The sequence below is a fragment of the Dasypus novemcinctus genome, chromosome 18 (genome assembly GCF_030445035.2).
Source record: "Dasypus novemcinctus isolate mDasNov1 chromosome 18, mDasNov1.1.hap2, whole genome shotgun sequence".
In the NCBI taxonomy this organism is placed as follows: Eukaryota; Metazoa; Chordata; class Mammalia; order Cingulata; family Dasypodidae; genus Dasypus; species Dasypus novemcinctus.
The window spans coordinates 73,000,258-73,022,000 of record NC_080690.1 but is presented as its reverse complement, the minus strand read 5'-3'; the positions used below and the strand labels follow the sequence as shown (position 1 = coordinate 73,022,000).

Below are 21,743 nucleotides of genomic sequence, written 5' to 3'. Positions count from 1 at the left end.
GCGTCTGGTGAGTACATCTCCAGGCATCGCTGCACCCCATGTCCCGTGTTCCACACCATAGCCCACACTTTTCCACGTTCCATCCAGTGGGCCATGGGAGGACATACAACATCTGGCAATTGTCCCTGGAGCACCACCCAGGACAACTCCAAGTCCCGAAAATGCCTCCACATCTCATCTCTTCCTCCCGTTCCCCACACGCAGCAGCCACCATGGCCACTTTTTCCACACCAATGCCACATTTTCTCGATTATTAACCACAATAGTTCATGAATAGGATATCATTAAGTCCACTCTGATCCTTACTGTATTCCTCCTTCCTGTGGACCTTGGCTTGGTTGTGTCCATTCCACATCTATGTAAAGAGGGGGTTTAGATTCCACATGGATACTGGATGCAATCCTCCTGCTTTCAGTTGTAGGCACTCTAGGCTCCATGGTGTGGTGGTTGACATTCTTCAACTCCATGTTAGCTGAGTGGGGTAAGTCCAATAAATCAGAGAGTAGGAGCTGAACTCTATTGAGGTCAGGGCCTGGCTATCATATTGTCAGTCCAGAGAGTCAAATCCCCTAGATATATCTTAAGCCCCAGCACCAACTACAATTCCAGTAAGGTAGCATGAAAGGCTTGTGAAAAGAGATCCCATCTCAGTCCAGCTCCATCACACAGAAACACCAGCTCCAAAGAAGGGCCAACTGGCATGGCAGTGAACCCCATCTGCCATGACCATAGAACCTGTGGGTCTCTTTAGCCCTCAAAAGGACCAATATCTGGGGTTGTTTCTACTTTATTGGTCTCTGAGACTCTGCTCAGGTGTGCATAAGGGCAATCCTTCTAGCAACCTCCATACTCTTTTTCAGAGACTCATAGCCATATGACCTCATTTGTCTTTTCCATTTCCCCCTTACTTTAGGTCAAATATCATTTTTAACTCCTGTTATTATATGTAGACAGGGATATTCTGCTGGTCCACATTGAAATTTAATTTAACGTCATTTTCTAGTTACGTCATCAGCTGGTACTTGGTAGTGATCGCTTGGTGCCAGGGAGGCTCATCCCCTGGTGTCATGTCCCACACTGGGGGGAAGGCATTGCACTTACATGCTGAGTTTGGCTTCGAGACTGGCCACATTTGAGTAACACGGAGGCTGTCAGGAGGGAACTCTTAGGCACAGTGCTGCTCTAGGCCTTGCTCTTATTTCAGGTGTATAGGCTCAAAAACATAGTCATTAGTATCAGGGGCTCACTGTTGGACCCTCATTCCTTCCTGGTCCTTACTGTTGCACCTGGGGGACTACTGCTGCTCCCCTAGGGACCACAACAGAGTCCCCCCCCCCCAGCCAGTAACCCAGTAGCCCTCAGCTGTTGTTTTTAATTGTTTCCACTATGAGTATATCCAAATATTTCCATGCACCCTGTACATATGGCCTGTATAACTCCCTGTCAACCATATATTGCCTGTCAATAACATCCCATACCAGTATTCCTCCACTGCCATTGTTGAACCACTCTGTGATCCAAAACTTCCTGAAAAGTGAAGCCCAATATAATGTCAGGGTCCCTTACTAGTAAAATGGAATATGGCGATGAGTTTAAAGGTTAGATATAGAATATGTATTGATTTGGAAAAATTCTACATCCTATCTTTTTCTTTTCTTTTTTCCTAATTATTGAGCTTCTCTTCACAAGAGCCTTAGATCACAGTAATTCATATTTACAATATATAGTACTACCACATATCCATTATAAAACCTTTTCCCTTCCACAGCGATAATCTTTTAACTTATTCATATCATATTTACTGAAACTGATGTACATATATTGAGACAATAGCTTTCAAACAAGGTGACATTTGTGTTTACATTGTGGTTTATACTTTAGGCTAGGCAGTTTTCTAAATTTTTTAGTTATCCTATGTTTTACATTATGGTTTACATTAATTAGTCTGTCATCCCCTACATATTTTTGGTGTACTATTACATGTTTTATATCCATCCTTGTGTACTCTTGTGAAACACTTCTTTTGCCCTCACATTTCCTTTGGTTACATCTATTCAATATCTATTTCCCCCTCCCCTTGGGGCCCACAGTGACAGTCAATCTTCATTTCTTGAGGAGCCATGTTCAGAGATACTTGCAACTGTATTGAGGGCTTGACTTGCTCAACTGCCCTAATGCCATGGGAGCCCCCTTTCTCTTGAGAGATACAGTTCCCCTATTTGATGGCATTAGTCCTCCCCTGGATGTGGGTCTACCTTCACTCTCATTATGTGGGTCTCTACCCAATGGTATAACCCACTCTGGCAAAATGAGCATTCAGATATTCCCTAGGAGTCTGTCCTGCATTAGATTATTCCCTTTGACTATCTTAAACAAGTAACTTTCCTAATTATATTTTGATATGGTTTTCTCAGCATTTTACTTTAAACCAACACGTGAGAATCTCCTATGTTGACCCTCCCTCCCCCCAGTTTTTTGGGCAATATTACCCATTTGCCCATCCCTAGCCCCCCTCAAACCCGCAAAGTCACACCCCAAGGTAGCCCTATGCCCCCATTTTATCTCTTCTTTGTGCACACACTTACCGCCAGCTTATGACAGATTTCACCCATGTAGATGTCAGCTTACATCCTTCCTCTACCCCCCCGATTTCCTGTAAGCCTATCTTCCAGTCTCTAGCTCTCTGAGGCAACTTGCTTATTTCATATCATTGAGGTCATGTAGTATTTGTCCTTCATTGCCTGGGTTGCTTCACTCAACATAAGGTTCTCAAGATTCATCCATTTTATCAGGTGTGGTTGTAGTATATTTGTTCTTAAAGCCGAGTAGTATTCCATTGTATGTATATACCACATTTTATTGATCCACTCATCTGTTGATGGGCATTTGGGTTGATTCCAACTTTTGGCAATAGTGAACAATGCTGCTGTGAACATTGGTGTACATATATCGGTTTGTGTCCTTGTTTTCAGTTCTGCTGGGTATATACCCAGCAGTAGTATTGCTGGATCATATGGCAAATCTATGGTTAGTTTATTTCAAAAACTGCCAAACTGTCCTCCAGAATGGTTGGATCCTTCTGCATTCCCACCAGCAGTGGATGAGTTTTCCCATTTCTTCACATCCTCTCCAGCATTTGTATTCTTCTGTTTTTTTTCATAGCTGCCAAACTTATGGGAGTAAGATGGTATCTCATTGTAGTTGTGATTTGCATTTCCCTGATAGCTAGAGATTTGGAAATTTTTTTCATGTGTTTTTTAGCCATTCTTATTTCTTCTTTGGAGAAGTGTCTGTTTAAATCTTTTTCCAATTTTTTAAATGGGTTGTTTATATTTTTATTTTCAAGATATAGGAGTTCTTTATATATGCAAGTTATAAGTCTCTTATCAAATATATGGTTGCCAAATATTTCCTCCCATTGTGTAGGTTCCCTTTTTACTTTCTTGACAAACTCCTTTGAGGCACAGAAGGCTTTAATTTTGAGGAAGTCCCATTTATCTATTTGTTCTTTTGCTGCTCGTGCTTTTGGTGTGATGTTCATGAAGCCATTTCCTATTACAAGGTCTTGTAGATGTTTCCCTACACTGCTTTCCAAGGTCTTTATGGTCTTGGCTCTTATATTTAGGTCTTTGATCCATCTTGAGTTGATCTTTGTATAAGGTGTTAAATGGCAATCCTCTTTCATTCTTCTACATGTGGCTATCCAGTTCTCCAGGCACCATTTGTTGAATAGGCCATTCTCTCCCAGTTGAGAGGGTTTGGTAGCTTTATCGAATATTATATGGCTATATATATGAGGTTCTATATTGGAACTTTCAATTCAATTCCATTGGTCTGTGTGTCTCTCCTTATGCCAATACCATGCTGTTTTCACTACTGTAGCTTTGTAGTATGTTTTGAAGTCAGGTAGTGTGATTCCTCCAATTTCGTCTTTCTTTTCAATATGCTATTCAGGGCATCTTTCCCTTCCAAATAAATTTCATAGTTAGTTTTTCTAGTTCCTTAAAGAAGGCTGTGTTGATTTTTATTGGGATTGCATTGAATGTGTAGATCAGTTTTGGTAGGATAGACATCTTAATGATATTTAGTCTTCCTATCCATGAACAAGGAATATTCTTCCATTTATTTAGGTCTTTTTTTATTTCCTTGAACAGACTTTTATAGTTCTCAGTGTATAAGTTTTTTACATCTTTAATTAAATTTATTCCTAAATACTTGATTTTTTAATTTACTATTGTGAATGGTATTTGTTTCTTGATTTCCTCCTGATCTTGCTCATTATTGGTGTACACAAATGCTACTGATTTTTGCACATTGATCTTAAAACATGAGACTTTACTAAACTCATTTATGAGTTCTAGAAGCTTTGTTGTAGACCACTCAGTGTTTTCTATGTATAGGATCATGTCATCTGCAAATAATGAAATTTTGACTTCTTCCTTTCTGATTTGAATGCCTTTTATATCTGGTTCTTGCCTCAGTGCTCAAGCAAGTACTTCTAAGACAATGTTAAATAGAAGGGGAGACAGTGGGCATCCTTGTCTTGTTCCTGACTTTAGAGGGAAGGATTTTAGGATTTCTCCATTGTAAACAATGTTGGCTGTAGGATTTTCATGTATACTCTTTATCATGTTCTAAAAATTTCCTTGTATTCCGATCCTTTGGAGTGTTTTTATCAAGAAAGGATGCTGTATTTTGTCAAATGCTTTTTCTGCATCTATAGATATAATCATGTGATTTTTTTCCTTCAATCTGTTTTTATGGTGTATTACACTGATTGATTTTCTTATGTTGAACCATCCTTGCACACCTAAAATGAATCCCACTTGGTCGTGGTGTATAATTCATTTAATGTGTTGTTGAATATGCTTAGCAAGTATTTTGTTAAGTATTTTTGCATCTAGGTTCATTAGAGAAATTGGTCTGTAATTTTCCTTTCTTGTGGTGTCTTTGTTTGGCTTTGGTACTAGGGTAATGTTGGCATCATAGAAAGAGTTAAGCAATGTTCCTTCTGTTTCAATTCTTTGGAAGAGTTTCAGCAGGATAGGTGCTACTTCTTTCTGGAGTGTTTTGTAGAATTCACCTGTGAAGCCGTCTGGCCCTTGGCTCTTCTTAATATGGAGGTTTTTAATGACTGATTCTATCTCTTCACTTGTGATTGGTTTGTTGGGATCATCAGTTTCTTCTTTCATCAATATAGGCTGCTTATGTGTTTCTAGGAATTTGTCCATTTCCTCTGAATTGTCATTTTTGTTGGAATATAGTTTTTCAAAGTATCCTCTTATGATAGTCTTTATTTCTGTGGGGTCAGTGGTGATATCACCCTTCTCATTTCTTATTTTGTGTATTTGAATCTTCTCTCTGTTTTTCTTTGTTAGTCTCGCTAAAGTTTTGTCAATTTTATTGATCATCTCAAAAAAACAGCTCTTGTTCTTGTTTATCTTTTCAAGTGCTTTCTTATTTTCTATTTCATTTAGTTCTGCTCTTATCTTTGTTATTTCCTTCCTTCTCCTTCCTGTTGGATTACCTTGTTGTTGTTGTTTTCTAATTCCTCCAAATGTGCAGTTAGTTCTTCAATTTTTGCTCTTTCTTCTTTTTTAATGTATGAATTTATGGCTATAAATTTCCTCTCAGTACTGCTTTTGCTGCATCCCATAAATTTAGGTATGTTGTGTTATCATTATCATTTGTTTCAAGATAATCTTTGATTTCTTTTGAGATTTCCTCTTTGACCCACTGTTTTTCTAAGAGTGTGCTGTTTAATTTCCATATCTTGGTGTGAAATCTGGGCCTCTGGCACTTATAGATTTCCAGCTTCACTCCACTGTGGTCACAGATCTTATTTTGTATAATTTTGATCTTTCTGAATTCATTAAGCCTTTCTTTGTGGCTTAGCATATGGTCTATCTTGGAGAATGATCCATGTGGACTTGAGAAAAATGTATAACCTGCTGTGTTTGGGTGTTATGATCTGTATATGTCTATTAGACCCATCTCCTCTAACATACTGTTCAAATATTTTGTTTCTTTAGTGATTCTCCTTTGACATCTTCTGTCCAGAGTTGATAGCGGTGTATTAAAATCCCCCACTATAATTGTAGATTCATCTATTCTTTCACTTAGTTTTTCCAGCGTTTGCTTCACATATTAGAGGTGCCCTTGTTAGGAGCATAAATATTTATGATCGTTCGTTCTTCTTGAGAGATTGTCCCTTTCACTAAAATGTAGTATTCTTCTTTGTCTCACACAATTGTTTTGCATTTAAAGTATAGTTTGTCTGATGTTAATATAGCTACTCCTGCCTTTTTTTGGTTATTGTTTGCTTGTAAGATTATTTCCCAACCATTCACTTTCAGCCTCCATGAGTCTCTGGGTCTAAGATGTGTCCCTTGTAGACACCATATAGATGGTTCATATTTCCTTATCCAGTGTCCCAGTCTGAATCTTTTGATAGGTGAGTTTAATCCATTGACATTTAGTGTTATGACTTTCAAGGAATTATTTATGTTAGCCATATTTTGATTGGACTTGTGTTCGTCATATTTTGTTTGTTTGGTTTTTTCCCTTCTCTTTTTCTCTTTTTTGTTGCTCTTACACTCTCCTCCAACTCTGCCTGTTCTGTTTCTTCCTTTCTTCCTGCAGAACTCCCTTTAGAATTTCTTGAAGGGGAAGTTTCTTGTTGGCATACTCTTTCAGTTGCTGTTTATCTATGAATATTTTGAACTCTCCATCATTTTTGAATGCTAGTTTAACTGGATAGAGTATTCTTGGTTGGAAGTTTTTTTCTTTTAGTACCTTGAGTATATCATACCACTGCCTTCTTGCCTCCATGGTTTCAGATGAGAAATCAGCACTTAATCTTATGGAGCTTCCCTTGAATGTGATGGTTTTCTTTTCTCTTGCTGCTTTCAGAATTTTCTCTTTGTCTTGAGCATTGGATAATTTGACAAGTATATGTCTTGGGGTGGGCCTGTTGGGGTTTACGATGATTGGGGTGCACTGTGCTTCTTGGATATGTACATCTGTCTCTTTCAGTAGATTTGGGAAGTTTTCAGCCATTATTTCCTGCAACACTCCTTCTGACACCTTTCCATTCTCTTCTCCTTCTGGAATGCCTATAATACATATGTTTGAGCGTTTTGCATTGTCATTCATGTCCCTAAGTCCTAGCTGGATTTTTTCTATCTTTTTAATCGATCAATTCTACTATCTTTTTGATTTCTGATGTACTGTCTTCCACATCACTAATTCTCTGCTCTGCCTCTTCTAGTCTGCTGATATTTGCTGCGAGTGTATTTTTGATTTCTTGAACTGTGGTGTTCATTCCCATCATATCTGTTATCGTTTTGCGTATGTCTGCAATTTCCCCTCCAAGTGTTGTCTCCATGTTGTTAACCTCTTCCTTTACTTCATTAAATTTGTCGGTGATAAATGTTCTGAGATCTTTAATTACTTGTGTGAAGTTCTGCTCCCCTTCCTGGTTTTTAGTTTGTTCATTGGATTCAGCCATGTTTTCCTGATTACTGGTTTGGTTTGTAGATTTTTGTTGCTGTCTGGTCATCATTTTATCTTGATGGGTTTAATCAGTTCCTTAGCTTCTTTGTCTAGTCTTGGGGATTAATTAGCTGTTGTTTTTGTGTAAGTGTTATATCTTCTCTTTGTCACTTTGTTCTTCTTATTCTAATTTCTTATTGCTGGTGGAGTTCACTTTAAAGGAAAGTATTAGGGCCAGGGAAAGGCAATTGTGTAAAGTAGTATTGGTGATAAATGTTAACAGAGCAACAATATGAGATCTGGGAGGATGGATATTAGATTCATGTAAGTTGTGTAGAGTTATAGCAGTAGGTAGAGTACCTATAATGAGGTAGTCAACTGAATATGGGAGGAATATGGTATGAATTAAAATGCTAGTGTTTTCGTGAGAGAGGGAAAGAGAAACGAAAGGCAATAGTTTCAAGAGTGGATAAAAGACAGAAAAGAAAACAAAGATATTAGAAATTAAGAGTTAGACACTTTGGGGATCAAAGAAAGGGAGGTGGAATATAGGAGAGACAGTAGATGATGGGGGATATCAAGATGTAGGGGAAAGCGGATAGTGTAGGTAGCCAAAATCAATTCACAGAGAAATGAGGCAGTGGAGGATGAGGAAACCTAGCAAATGTGAGGTGTTCCCTGCACCACCTATTGTGTAATTAAGATAAAATAAAATGAGAAGAAAATGAGGGACAAAAGAGAAAAAAAGAAAAAAAAGAGAAGAAAGAAAGAAAAAGGGGGTGGGTAAAGGGAGGGGAACAAGTAAGGAAAAGAAAAAATGATATAGAACTACTGCAACAGCAAAAACAAAAAACCCCCCTAAATAACCAAAAAAAAAGACTTTGGGGGATACGCTGGGAGAAAAGACTAGAAGATAATGCAATGTTAGAAATTAGCTCAATAAAAAATAAAAAGATAAAATAAAAATAAAAAACAAAACTAAACAAAAAAAATGCAAACGTTGAGGGCTAGGACATTCAAGGACCTCAGGTGGACCTCAGGGCATAATGGATTCAGGGATGGAAAGTCTGTGATATTGAAGACTCAAGAGGTGTGAGTCTCTGGGGTGTGGGCCACCAGGGTTTAGGGGATGCAGACCTGGCAACCTCAAATCTGGTTAACAGGGAGCCTGGGAGCACCACAGTGCAACACAGCCTTCAGGGATCCCCGCAGCTGGATGCCAGCCCAATGGGAGAGGTTATATCTGCAAACGCTGACCCATGTGTCTGAACCCCACAATTCACTCACTCACTCGGGTCTCTTCTCTGGTTGTATCACCAATTAGACTTCAGACACCTCCCACCCTGTAAGCCCCTGGAACAGCCACCTGGGGGTGCCTCTACCGTGCAGCCAATTTAATGATGCAGATCAGTAGCCAGGCCCGGGCGTGGGGCTCCAGCCGGAAACGCAGATAACAAAGTCTAAAACCGAAATTCCCACGCTTCACAAAATATTCCCCTAATTGGCTTCCAGATGTCTCCCACCCTGCCAGTCCCTGAAACAGTCTCCTGGTGATGTCTCTTTATTGTGAACAATTTAAGGCTGCTGCAGGATGGCAGCTAGCCTTGGGGGACGGGGCTCTAGGCAAAAGCGCTATTATTTGTGTCCACAGTCAAAAATTCCCTGCCTCTCAATAAAACTCCTGTTTGTCTCCCCAAATCAGTCTGCGAAGGCCTCCTGCCCTGTTAGCCCCCCAATAGCCTGCTCAGGGCTTATGAATTCCGCAGTACCACAGAGCCTCCAGGAATCGCCACCGCTGCGCCGATGTTGCAGTTCCGCCCACCCCAGGAGGGAGCGACCTGCGCACAGCTCCCACCTCTGTGTAATAGAGCCTCAATTTTATCTTATACACGAATTTTCTCTGTTACCTTCCCACCAAATTCATGTCCAGACACCTCCTGCCCTGCAAAATCCCAAAACAGCCTGGTCCCGAAGAATTTCCAACACTGCCCAGCCACTTCATTGCAGGAGAGATTATCAGGTATCCTCACTCATCCACCATCTTGCCCCGCCCCCCTTGAGTACTTTTTTGAATCTTACTTTCATTGTGGTAGCCACGCCCACCTTTACTTTGGCTGATACTTGACTTTAACTGCTCATACTTGATTTTTACCAAACCGACATCCAATCATCCCCATAAAGTTTAAGGATTCTAATTCTATATCAGCCCTCCCTACAGTATTATTTGACTAAAGAGAAAAGCAACCACAAAGCTCTTCAGGAAAGATGGAGTTACTCTTACAAATTTATTCCTCACAGTACTGGTTAAAGGTGTGTCCTCTGAACATTCCTGGGGTGTGTGGGCAGCTCTCAAATGGTAAATCCATTCTGGCATTCCAATCTCCCTAAGCCTTTGAATTCCCTCTTCTTCTGAGTACCAGGGCAAATCCAGCATCTCAACCTCAGACATGCTAGGCCATCTTTGGCCCATGTTTCAATCAGCCATCCAAACAAACTGTAAAGCCCTTTCTAACCCCTCATGCTACAGTGTTGAATCCAGAATTTCTCCTTAGTAGGCCCATATGAAAAAATTCAGCCCAATTCAACTTTAAATTCCTTCCACCATTATCCCATACGCTTAGTATCCATTCCCACATATATTCCCCTGATTTCTGTCTATATAAGTTGGAAAACTCATGCAGTTCTTTGTGAGTATAACTTACTTCCTCATGGGTCATACTTTGTGTTTCATGTATGGGCACTTCTTGTTATTTTGGTCTAGTAATAGGTCTGGAAGAGAAGAGAGTGGTGGGGGTGGGGAAGGAGAAGGATTAGAATTGCCTTGCAAGCTACTGACCTCAGTGCATTCCCTTGCATTTTCTTCTGGTGAGACTGGATTAATCTCTTCAGGCAGGTGTTTGAAGGCAGTTTTCTCAGGACAGACTAGAGGCTTGGCAGTGCATGCTGGACTTTGGCTGGCAAGTGCCTCAGGAATGGGAGGAAGTCCAGACTCCCTGGGGTAGGCTGGAGGCTGGGTAGGGCAGGCTACAGTTTGGCTGGTCCCTGCCTCAAGGCTGGAAGATGTTTCAGACTCCCTGAGGCAGGCTGGAGGCTGGATGATAAAAGGTTGACAAGGTGTGGCTTGGACAGGGCAAGCCATGGCAGGCTTATTTGGAAAAGTCTCAGCAGAATTCAGGGTCCCAATATCTCCATCAATATCATCATCATTACATATGGCTCCATCCCAATTCTCTAGATTCCATTCTTTTCCAATGGATGCCTTCATTTTAACTGCTGAAACTCTACGGGGTTGAGATTTTAGTTTCCTTTGCAATTCTGCTACTCAAACAATGAGAGTCTGAGTTTGGTTCTCAGATATTTTGAGCCTGTGGCTACAAGAAACAAGGTTTACTTTCAGAGCACAATCTGAAACTTTCATGTCATCCATTCAGTGTTTAAGTTTCAAAATTGAAGCCTTTAACTCATCTCTTTCTTTGGTAACCGTATTCAGAGTATCTAGGAGGAGCCATCCAACATCATTATACCATCTGACTCCAAAAACTCTGTTAAGGTGTTGAAAGCTCTCTCCCCCAGATCCTTGCTTCTTACAAGTGTGGAAATAGGGGAACCCAGTGATGTTATTTTGCAAAATCACATCATGGACTGTTAGCAGCCACTTTGTTATTGGAAAGGGAGTCATCAGTACCCTTGAGTCCAAATAGAGTAGAAAGACAATTACTCAACTCCCAGAACCATCTCAGACATTCCATGTTTAAGATTTTCTTCCTCAATAACTACTCCTGGTACCAAGCAATATTAGTCAGGGTTCTCTAGGAAACAGAATCAAGAAGGGATATCCACTGATAGTAAGAGATATATCAGAGTCTCTCACACTGCTGTGGGGATGCACAATTCCAGGTTCTGCAGGTAGGCTGCAGGCAGGCTGCAACCAGGAGTTCCAAAGAAAGTCCAGTGAAGATTCTTGAGTTTTGAGAGATGCTGGCTGTCCAAAGAAGAGCTGGGAAATTCTCTCTCAATGCTGGAATAACTTCCCCTTATAAGGGATTCAACTGATTGGGTTAAGCGTCACTCACTGTGTTTTGTTTTTTGTTTTGTTTTGTTTTGTTTTGTCTTTTTATATTTTTTTAATATTACATTAAAAAAATATGAGGTCCCCATATACCACCACCCCCCCTAACCCCACTACGTCTCCCACAACAACAATCTCCTCCATCATCATGAGACATTCATTGCATTTAGTGGATACAACTCTGAGCACCGCTGCACCTTATGGTCAATGGTCCACATCATAGCACACACTCTCCCACGTTCCACCCAGTGGGCTATGGGAGGACATACAATGTCTGGCAACTGTCCCTGAAGCATTACACAGGACAACTCCAAGTCCCAAAAATGCCTCCACATCTCATTTCTTCCTCTCATTCCCTACCCCCAGCAGCCACCATGGCCACTTTCTCCACACCAATGCCACATTTTCTTTGATTACTAATCACAATAGTTCATGAATAGATTATCAGTTAAGTTCACTCTGATCCATACTCCATTCCTCCATCCTTTGGACCTTGAAATGGTTGTGTCCACTCCACCTCTACATGAAGAGGGGGCTTAGAGTCCACATGGATGATGGATGCAATCCTCCTGCTTTCAGTTGTAGGCACTCTTGGCTCCCTGGTGTGGTGGTTGACCTTCTTCAACTCCATGTTAGCTGAGCATCACTCACTGTTGATGGCAATCTCCCTACTTGATGTAATTATAACCAGCTATCTATGATTTACCACTGCAGTAAAGTCAATGGTGACTAAAGTCCATCAATTCCCTTGCATACAGTTAGCCCAGTGCTTGCTTGACCAAACAACTGTGCACAATTACCTGGCAGCATTGAAAAAATAGCCTATCATTGACAGCAAGTGCAAAACCACTAAGCCAGAACAGCTTCCCTGAATTGTTTTTTTCATTTGTTTAGCTTGTTGTTTGTTTTTTGTGCAGAGCTGGGTCTGACGGAGACCGTGATATTCTCTCCTTTGCACTCGGTTTCTGTCCATCACATAATAATTTACCATCCCATGCTTGCTTGTTTGTGTGCTGTCTGCCTTCTATACCCGAAAGTGAGTTGGACAAGGTCTGGGCTTGAGTTTGCTTTGTGCACCTGCCCCAGGGCCTGCTCCTGAGGAGGCCCTCGGTCAGATATAATTTTTGTCCTTTTTTGGATCCTGAATCCATCATTACTGCGTGGAAAAAAGGCCTGACTTCTCTCAGTTTTAATTTTGAAGAAAATAATAGTGTTTTTAGAGTTGGATTATCTGGAGGAATCAGTGAGATTAGTTACAACCTGTATTCATTTTCTGTTGCAGCTGTAACAAATTACCTTAAATTTTGTGGTTGAAAATAACATAACGAAAAATAAAATAAAAACAAAAATAGAAAAAAGTAGAATACCCATTATTATTTTAGAGTTTGGAGGTCAGAATTCTGAAATGGGTCTTGCTGATGAAAGTCAAACTATTCATTTACCTAATTATGTGGATGCATGTGGAATGCGTTATGCTAAGTGAATTAAGCAGAATTTTAAAGGCTTCACTGTATCTGATTTTCTTTTTATGACATTCTGTGAAAGGCAAAGCAACAGGGATGGGCATTGGATCAGTGTTTTCCAGGGATTCGGAGGGAGGAGGCTTTGAATCCCAGGAAGAAGCAGGAGGGAATGGTTTGGATAATGGAGGTCTTCAGTATCTTGATGATGGTTGCAGTTGTACAAATCTATGTACATGTCAAAATTCGCAGAACTGTACACTATGAAAAGCATCTTTACGGTATGTAAAATTAAAAATAAATGTAAGAAGAGAAAACACACAATGACATTCCACTCTACTCCCGGTGGGACTGTTAAAATTTAAGAGACTAACAATATCTAATTGACAAATGGGGAGAGAAAGTGAAACTCAGCTGATGGGGCTGGTAAAGACAAAAAGCCCTTTGGACAATAGTTTAGCAATTAAAGACAAACATGGAGTTACTTTTTGATCCAGCAAACCACTTATCAGTATGGAAATATGTCCGTGGAAGACTTGTGCCTAAATACCATGGCAGCTTTCTTCATAAGAAATAAACACTGGAAATTTTAAATGCCCACCAACAGATGACTAGATAAAAGATTGTGGTATACCTATATGGTGGAATACTGCTTAGTAATTAAACATTATGAACCACATGTATATAAAACAACTTGGATTCATTTCAAGAATATTATGCAGAGTGAGAGAAGACTGACATGCAAGAGTACATGTATAGGAAATTCCCCAGTAGGCAAAAGCAGTCCAAGTAGCAAGTAGGTCACTGGGGATGGGGCAGCAGGTAGGAATGATTAGATGTAATGAGGTATGACATTAAGAGATAACACTTGAGCGTATTGGAAATATTTTATATCTTGATTGGGGAGGTTACTACATGGTTGCACACATTTGTCCAAATTCTTAGATATGTTCACTTCAAGTTATTTATTTTATGTAAATTATATCTAATAAAGTTCATTAAAAAACACAATGACAGCTCACTTCATAATATTTGTCTAGTCCAAGAACATGGTAAAACATTTTTTGTTGTTAAAATCAAATATAATGGGTTTTCTATTACATGCCACCAAACACACACTTGCTTTTTAAACCTAGAACAAGGTAACATTTTACTGAACAGGCACTTAATTTCCTCATACATCATGTGAGTATGCAAAATTCTGTCTACATTAATAAGATTGAATGAATATATATAGATAGATCAATACTTTGTGTAAAGATTGTACAAATATATAAAATGTGTATACTCTTATGTCATAAGTCTCAGGGACTTACCATATACATGCTACATAGAGCAAGCAGGAAAACCATGTAATCTGAGACTAAAATTTTAATTTTATCCATATATTCAGGTTTTCTGAGAATATATTTTTGAATCTCATTTAGCTCTGAAAAACAGGTGTTTTGATAAACATCAATGCTGGCCTATATGATGTGGGCATAAGGAAACCATGCAAGCCCTCACTGCACTGAACTGCAGACAGCCCTTATGGTGAAGAAGTTCCTTCTCCACTGATTCACAGCTTCTTATTCTCCACTGTGTTCTCCTTTTGTTTTACATGAAAAGATGTTGCAAGTTTCTTATTCTGGAGATGTCTTTAAAGCTTTGCAAATCAGCATCCTGGCTACCAGGGAAAAAATTCCAATCTCACATTTTTTAAAAGCCCACAATTGGTGAGGATGTGATGTAGCTGGAGAAGGAAAATCTCAAGGTTATGGACCAGGCAGGTCATAACTCTTCTTGTCTCCAGCCATCAGAATGCATAAATGTTCACATGGATGGATGGATGGATGGATGGATGGATGGATGGATGGATGGATGGATGGATGGATGAATGGATGGATGGATGGGTGGGTGGATGGATACCTCTCTACTTTACTTAGGTTGCCTTTCATTTACTACGCCCCAGACACTCACAAGACCATAAAGAATTTCACCGCTGGCCAATCTCTCCACCCCATGGCTCTAGATGAGGCTGTGACCCTCTTGGCACAGACCAGGAGTGGATGAGCTCCCTGGTGGAAAACAGTGCACAGAAGAGCCCCTTGACTGGGAGAACACATGCAGTGCATCTTGGATGTCCTGGAGGTCCCTGGGCACAAGAACTGGAGACTGGGCAGCACTGGAGTCTGGGAGGCAGGACGCAGGGCTCTGTCCTTCCTGCTATCCCCCTTGGGCAGGTTTCTGGGGTCCCTGGCCTTGAGATTTCCATGCTCTCTGAGCAAAGAGGGTCAAGCTCCTAGTGCCTTTAAGCTAAAGTTCCTCTTTTGTGAACTCCGTGGTCTCATGCTTCTCACCAGCTTCCAGGGTGACCCCCGCCATCCCTCCCCATTCACTTGCCTTCCGCTGCTCATCTCAGTCAGAGGCAGCCCCGGGTCCCCCTCCTCAGAGATGCTGCTGCTGGTGTCTCTGCTGTGGGCAGGTGAGTGCCCCTGGGGAGGGGGGGCAGGGGGTGCTGGTCTGGAGCTGCACTGACCTGGTTTCCACAGGTCCCTGACTCAGGATTCGAGATTCTGGCTGCAAGTGTAGAGGTCAGTGGAGGTGCAGGAGGGCCTGTGTGTCGTCATGCCCTGCAAATTCTTCTACCCTTCATTTCACCACACTGACTCTGACCCAGCTCTCGGCTACTGGTTAAGGGAGTGAACCGATTATATCCGTGGTCCTCCAGTGGCCACAAACAATCCAAATAGAAAACAGCAGGAGGAGACCCAGGGCTGATTCAACCTCCTCGGGGACCCCAGGACTGACAACTACTCCCTGGCCATCAAAGACACACGGAGGGGAGACACCGGGACGTACGCCTTTAGGGTGCAGAGGGGAGATTTGAAACTGACTTACGTATCATATAAGCTCTCTGTGCATGTGACAGGTAAGGAACAGGCCAAGAAGAGGACATGGGAGTGGATCCTGGGGCCCCTGCACCTCGTCCTGGGAGAGGCCCAGGGGGACAGGACAGAGGGGCTGGCTGGGAGCAGACGGCATGTCCGAGGCAGAGGCTGTGCCCAGGGGCACACTCAGGATCCCCACTCCAGGGCCCAGGCCTCTCTCTCTCCTCTCAAGCCCTGACAAATACACCCGACATCCACATCCAGGGGACCCTAGAATCTGGCCACCCCAGGAACATAACCTGCACCGTGCCCTGGGCCTGTGAGCGGGGGACACCCCCCACCTTCTCCTGGACTAGGGCTGCCCTCACCACCTGGACCCCAGAGCCCACCTCTCCTCTGTGCTCACACTCACTCCACGGCCCTAGGACCACGGTACCAGCCTCACCTGCCAGGTGGCCTTCCCTGGAGCTGCAGTGACTGTGGAGAGGACCATCTACCTCAACATCACCTGTGAGTGCTGGGCCGGGACACCGGGTCCCTGAGGCAGGGGCGTGCTGGGATAGGGGGCAAGGCCTGGGGATATGGGGGGTGTCCTTCCACGGCTGGGTCAAGGTGAAAAGAACGCTCAGACCCCACCATCTTGCTCATTATCACCCGTTGCTTCTTTCCATTCCAGATGCTCCACAGAACATGACCATCAGCCTCTTCTGGGGAAGCAGCACAGGTGAGGGAGGAACTTGCTTCTTGGCGGCTGGGAAGGGAGTGGAGCCTCCGCTCAGAGCTCACCTACAGGAACTTTTTTTTAAGGATTTATATATTTATTTATTTCTCTCCCCTTCTCCCCCCACCCCCAGTTGTCTGGTCTCTGTGTCCATTTGCTGTGTGTTCTTCTGTGACCACTTCTATGCTTATCAGAGGCATGGGCAAACTGTGTTTCTTTTTGTTGCATCATCATGTTGTGTCACCTCTCCGTGTGTGTGGCACCATTCCTGGGCAGGCTGCACTTTCTTTCGCACTGGGCGGCTCTCTTTACGGGGTGCACTCCTTGCCTGTGGGACTCCCTTACGCGGGGGACACACCTGCATGGCAGGGCACTCCTTGCGTGCATCAACACTGCACATCGGCCAGCTCCACACGGGTCAAGGTTGCCCGGGATTGAACCGCGGACCTCACATGCGGTAGGCAGATGCCCTATCCACTGGGCCAAGTCCGCTTCCCTACAGGAACGTTTTTAAGGTTTAACATAACGAAGCCCTATGACTCTTCCCCCTCTCTCCTCTCAGTGCTGCTCCCCTCCACGGGCAGGGTTATTGCAGGACCACTGTTAACTCCTGGTTGGCACTCCACCTCTAGTGGCCCTCATGCAGTGCTGATGTGCAAAAGGAGTGCTGTGCCACACAGGGGTGTCCCCAGCATAGGGGAGCCCCTCGCACAAGGAGTGCGCCCTGCAAGGAGAGCCACCCCATGCAAAAAGTAAAAGCACAGCCTGCCCAGGAGTGGTACCTTACACACAGAGAGCTGATGCAGCAAGATGACACAACAAAAAGAAACACAGATCCCCAGTGCTGCTGACAAGAATACAAGCAGACACAGAAGAACATATAGTGAATGGACACAGAAAGCAGACAATGGGGGAAGGAGAGGAAGGGGGGGAGAGAAATTTAAATTTTTTTTTAATTTAAAAAAAAAGAAATAGAAAATCTTAATGATTTATGTAGGAAGTAAAAAGATTGAATCAGTGTTTCATTTGCCAAAGGGCTGCTAATGTAAAGTACCAGAAATCTGTTCACTTTTTATTTTTAAAGATTTATTTACTTTATTCCTGCCATCGTCCCCCTCCCCCAGGTGGTTCTGTCCTCTGTCTGCTCATTGTTTGCTCACCTTCTCCAGGAGTCAGTGGGAACCTAACCTGGGAACTCCCACGTGAGAGGCAAGTGCCCAATGGCCTGAGCCACATCTGGTCCCCAAGGGCTGCAGCATCTGCTGGCTTGTTGCATCTGCTCCTTACAGCTGGGGCAGAGTCTGTCTTCTTTTAGGAAGCACTGGGACCGGGCCTAGAATCTCCAACATGGTAGGTGGGTACCTAGCTGGTTGAGCCACATCTGCTTCCCTCTGTTTGCTTTTTTTAAAATTTTGGTTGGGTTTTTTTCTTTTTTTATTTTTTCTTCTTCTTCTTCTTCTTCTTCTTTTTTTTTTTTTTTTTTTTGGTGGCTTTTATAAAGGGGACTTATTTGGGGTAAAAGCTTACAATTCCAAGGTCATGAAAAGTCTAAATTGAGGCACCATTAGAGATGTTTTCTCACCAAAATCAGTTACTGTTGATCCTGGTGTGTTGCTACGTGGTGAAGCAAGATGGCAGGCCATCTCTGCCCAGGTTTCTCCTTACCCGTCAGGCATCCTCTTTCAGGCTCAGCTGCTCAGCTTTCTTTCCAAATTCAGGTATAAGCTATCAGGGACATGGCTCACCTCTCCATGGGCCTGAGCTGTTTGGCCCTTCTCCTTTCTGTCACATGGCAGGATCAAAAATGATGAAGCTCTCTCTTCCTGTGTTTGTCCAGTGAGTCTTTCTTTGTGTTTCCATTTATATCAGACCCAGCAAGAGGGCAGAGACTCAATCTGAGTCACACCTCAATGATAGAGTCCAATAAAAAGCACTACAGCAATCTTAGCAGGTAATTTAATCAAAGGCCTTTCAATGAAATTTAATACATCAAAGAGTATCAGGTGAAGTGGATGTGGCTCAAGTAACTGGGCTCCTGTATACTATATGAGAGGTCCAGGGTTTGATTCCGGGAGCCTCCTGGTGAAGGCAACCTGGCCCATAAGGCGTGTTGGCCCAAGCGGAGAACTGGCCATGTGGAGTGCTGATTCACATGGAGTGCTGGAGTGTTGGCCTGAGCAGAGACCTGACACAGCAATATGATGCAACAAAAGAGACACATAGGGAGAAAATAAGAGATGTATCAGACCAGGGAGCTGAGGTAGCACAAGAGATTGAGCACCACTCTCCCACTCCAGAAGGTCCCAGGATCGGGTCCCAGTGCCACCTAAAGAGAAGACAAGCAGACACAGAAGAGCACACAGTGAATGGACACAGAAAGCAGATAGTGTATTAGTCAGGGTTCTCTAGGGAAACAGAATCAACAAGAGATATCTGTCAACAGTAGGAGATTTATCAGAATCTCTCACACAGCCATGGGGATGCACAAGTCCAGGTTCTGCAGGTCTGCAGGCAGGTTGCAACCACGAGCTCCAATGAAAGTTCATTGAAGATTATTGACAAGTTTTGGGAGATACTGGCAGTCCAAAGAAGAGCTGGGAATTCTCTCTCAAAACTAGAACCACTTCCCCTTTTAAGGGATTCAACTGATTGTGTTAGGCATCACTCACTGTTGATGGCAATCTCCCTGACTGATGTAATTATAATTGGCTATCTATGATTTACCACTGCAGTAAAGTCAATGGTGACTAAAGTCAATCAATGCCCTTGCATTACAGTTAGACAAGTGCTTGCTTGGCCAAATAACTGGGCACAATTACCTGGCCGAGTTGACAGAATACCTAACCAGCACAGTCCACCACTTGTCAACTCACCAACCATCCACATTACCTGAAACTATACTTAGTCTTTAAGAAAAAAAAGCAAAACCAGACATGCATACATATATATTTCCACCTAACAATGTTCAACTCTCCTGCACACAACCGGAAAATCATTAATCCCATACAGAATAGGGTGCAGGTTCTTGAGTAATGTTCACTCTCAAATTTGACATCCTCAAATATTATAACATGAAATGGACACAACTTGTTATATAATAAGGGGAAATTTGGGGAAGAAGACAAAGAAATTCTTTTTGTGCACATTTACTATCATCATAATGAAACAAGGAAGATTCATGACCCTTTATAGGCCTCTTTTCTTTAACTGGTCACATGGTCAAAATTCATATTTATCAATTTCTTCTTCTACTACCCATTCAATGTTTCCATTACCCTCAGCAAGCACTTCAGCTGGCCATAGTTCTTTGCCTGGTGGGGTGACCCAAAATTTCATTCCTGAAGATTCTGGGCCAGTATTAGTCCTGCTTGGATTGGGTTGTTGCAGTTTTCCATTGACTTTAATCATAGGACATGGCGGTACTAAGAAATGCCCTTGAGGATCTCCTGTATTCCAGGCAAACGCTTCTTTACCCCCATTATGCAAATGCAGTCCTTTTTCCCCTTGATAGTCAGGATCAGTCACCCCAGCCAGGACAGTAATTCCCTTCTTTTACTGTTGATTCAGAGGTAAGAGGAGTCCAAAGTGGCCAGGTGGCAGTTTTAATTTCCAGTTCAGTGGAAACGTTGTGTTCCCTGGTGACAGCACTCCTCCTTTTGGGACTAAAACCTGTAGGTTTTAGTTTGAGGTTGCAGGGACAGCAAACAAAACTTTTCTTAGTGGGTCACTAGGGGTAATAGTGAGTGGTGCTACTCCCATTTCCACCCCTTGATTCCTGGACCCATGCATTCTGGTTATGGGAGAAATAGGACCATTGAGTGAACACTGACTTAAAGCATACACAGCCTCCTGGAGAACATTGCCCCAGCCCTGCAAGTATTGCCACCTAGTTGGTGCTGTAATTGAGTCTTCAAAAGGCCATTTCACAGTTCTATCAATCCAGCTGCTTCAAGGTGATGGGAAACATGGTAAGACCAGTGAATTCCATGAGCATGTGCCCATTCCTGCACATCATTTGCTGTGAAATGCACTCCTTGATCAGAAGCAATGCGGTGTGGAATGCCATGGTGGCAAATAAAGATACCCGGTAAGTCCACAGATGGTAGTTTAGAAGAAGCATTGCATACAGGAAATGCAAACGCATATCCAGAGTATGTGTCTATTCCAGTTAAAACAAATTGCTGCCCCTTCCATTGTGGAAGAGGTCCAATGTAGTCAATTGGCCAACAGGTAGCAGGCTGGTCACCTCAAGGAATGGTGCCATATGGGAGGCTGAGTGTGGGTCTCTGCTGCTGGCAGACTGGGCACTCAGCAGTGGCTGTAGCCAAGTCATCCTTGGTAAGGGGAAGTCTGTGTTGCCAAGCCCATGCATAACCTCCATCCCCACCTCCATGGCCACTTTGTTCATGAGTCCACTGGGCAATGATAAGAGTGACTGGGGAAAAGGTTGAGCATTACTCACAGAGCAGGTCATCTAATCACTTGATTATTAAAATCTTCCTCTGCTGAAGTTACCCTCTGGTGAACATTCCTGTAGGACACAAAAATTTTCATCTTTTTTGCCCATTCAGAAACATCAAGGAACATACCACTTTGGCAGACCTCTTTGTCAGAAATTTCCCACTTATGTTTTTTCCAAGTCCCTAACCATCCAGCCAAACCACTGGCAACAGCCCATGAATCAGTGTACAAATGCACCTCTGGCCAGTGCTTCTTCCAAGCAAAATGAAATATGAGGTCACTGCTCAAACTTCTGCCCACTGGGAAGATTTGACCTTACCACTGACTTTCAGGTATGTCCCAGAAAGGGCTGCAGTGCTGCAGCTGTCCACTTTTGGGTGGTGCCTGCATATCATGCAGAACCATCTGTAAACCAGGCCTGAGTTTTCTCTTCCTCAGTCAGGTGATTGTAAGGGACTCCCCAAGAGTCCAAAGCTGTTGGCTGGGAAAGAGAAGGTAACATGGTATGGGTGGTGGCCATGGGCATTTGGGCTACTTCTTCATGTAACGTACTTGTGCCTTCAGGACCTGCTCAAAACCTATCTCATATATACCACATCCAATTTACTATGGAGTGCTGCTTTGCATGTCCAACTTTATGCTTTGATGGGTCAGACAATACCCAGCTC

The 21,743-nt window shown here is 42.8% G+C and overlaps 1 pseudogene; it reads left to right on the top strand.

Moving 5' to 3' along the window:
- The first annotated feature begins 15,456 nt into the window (after positions 1–15,456).
- LOC101410936 (sialic acid-binding Ig-like lectin 6) overlaps positions 15,457–21,743 on the top strand; it is a 57,662-nt pseudogene continuing 51,375 nt past the window's right edge.